Here is a 2,417-nt window from a genome sequence, read left to right as displayed (position 1 = left end):
TGAAATGCTGAGGGAGATTAGAGAGGCTACCAAAATAGAGAACTCTGTAATAATGGGGGATTTTAATTATCCCCATGTTGACTGGATACATGTCACCTTAGGAAGATAAGCAGAGAGAAAATTTCTCAATGGCTTAAATGACTGCTTCTTGGAGCAGCTGGTGCAGGAACCCACCAGGGGAGAGGCAATACTCGATTTAGATCTGAGTAGAGTGCAGGATCAGGTCCAGGAGATAACTGTTACAGGACCGACTGGGAATAATGACCATAATTTAATAACATTTAACATGCCTGTGGTGGGAAGAACACCCCAGCAGTCCAACACCCTGGCACTTAATTTCAAAAAGGCGAATTACACAAAAATGAGGAGGTTAGTTAAACAGAAATTAAAAGGCACAATGACTAGAGCCAAGTCCCTGCAAGCTGCATGGAAACTTTTTAAAGACACTATAATAGAGGCCCAACTTAAATGTATACCCCAAATTAAAAAACATAGCAAGAGACCGGTAAGTCTAACTTCAGTACCGGGCAAATTAGTCGAAACAATAGTAAAGAATAAATTTGTGAGGCATGTAGAAGAACATAATTTGTTGGACAAAAGTCAACATGGGTTCTGTAAAGGGAAATCATGTATTACTAATCTATTAGGGTACGTTTAAACTTCATGCCTCTGTCGACGGAGGCATGTAGATTAGTTTATTCGAAAAAGGGAAATGAAGCCTCGATTAAAATAATCGCGGTTTCATTTAAATTTAAATGGCTGCCACGCTGAGCCAACAAACAGCTGATCAGCAGTTTGTCGGCAGATCGGGGCAGTCTGGACGCACTGTGGTCTACAAGGAAGCCTTTGTCGATCAGCGCAGGTAAACCTGGTTTCACGAGGCATACCTGCGCCGATCGACAAAGGCTTCCTTGTCGACCGCGGCACATCCAGACTGCCCCGATCTGCCGACAAACAGCTGATCAGCAGAGAGGGGCAGCCATTTAAATTTAAATGAAGCCGCGATTATTTTAATCGCGGCTTCATTTCCCTATGCCGATCTGTCTAATCTACATGCCTCCGTCGACGGCCATCCCTAGAGAGGGATGGCAAGAGACAAATTGCTTGATCATTGCCTTCGGTCCAGCCTCTTTGGGGCACCTGGTGTTGGTCACTATCGGCAGACAGGCCACTGGGTAGATGGACCTTTGGTCTGACCTAGTACAGCCATTCTTATGTTCTTACGGCAAACAACCTTTTCACACTCTTTCCCCCAGGTTATCTGGGTAGACACCATCACAAGGCAAACATGGATCCCGTTCAGCAGGAAAGAGCGATGGTCATCACTGCAAACACTTCACAACTTATGCTGCGGCATGTCCAGGGCCTAGCCAGGAGCCGCTAGAGCAAGAAGAACATGTGGAGGCCATGAACACAGAGGTGAGTGAAACACCTGAGTGGAGATGCTAGCGGCAATCGATTCTTCTGACAGAGAGAAATGCCAGTTCTGGACCCAGGTGACAAGCAGAGACTGGCAGGACTGCAGTTATGGGACAACGACCAGTGGCTGCAAAACTTGTGCATGCATAAGGCGACTTTCATGGAGGTTTCCTTCCCTGAGGTGCAGCAGTGCCAGAATGAGACTGGCTTTGATAGTTGAGAAGTGAGTGGTAATAGCCATGTGGAAGTTAGCAAGGCCAGGCAGCTACCGGTCAGCTGGAAATTAATTCAGAGTGGGGGAATAAGACGGTGGGAGGCTGCTGTGATCCAAGCAGCCAGTGATCCAAGTAGCAACGAAGGACAGTAACTCTGGGAAACATGTAGGCCATAGTGGATGGCTTTGCTGCAATGCAGTTCCCTAATGGTGGTGGGGTGGCAGATGAAACATACATTCCTATCTTGATTCCTGGCCACTATCCCAAAGAGCTCATAACTGGGAAGTGGTAGTTCTTGCTGGTGCCATGGGCTTTGGTGGATCACAAAGGCCGTTTCACTGGCATCAATATGGGATGGTCAGGAAAGGAGCATGACATGCGCATCTATAGGAACTTTGGTTTAGTCAGAAAAGTGCAAGGTGGAATTTTCTTCCCACCTGGAAATCTTGCATCGGAGGCATTGAAATGCCAATTGTGATTCTTAGACGCCCAGCCTCCCCTTCTTGTTGTGGCCCCTGAAGCAGTACGCAGGCAGCCTGGACATCAGTAGGAAGCAGCTCAGCTATAGGCCGAGCAAATGCAGAATGGTGGTAGAAAGAGCTTTTGGACGTTTAAAGGGAAGGTTTTGCCGTCTATTGACTGGGTTAGACCTCAGTATAAGCAGCATTCCCATTGTTGTAGCAGCCTCCCGTGAGCTCCCTAAAATTTTATGTCAGGGTAGGAGCATATTAAATGTGCTGACCTGTATATTTTACACAGCCCTGTCCCCAATCTGCCATGCAC

This window comes from Pelodiscus sinensis, chromosome 19 (genome assembly GCF_052426305.1).
Source record: "Pelodiscus sinensis isolate ZL-2025 chromosome 19, ASM5242630v1, whole genome shotgun sequence".
Classification (NCBI taxonomy): Eukaryota; Metazoa; Chordata; order Testudines; family Trionychidae; genus Pelodiscus; species Pelodiscus sinensis.
Note: the sequence above shows the minus strand (reverse complement) of the source record.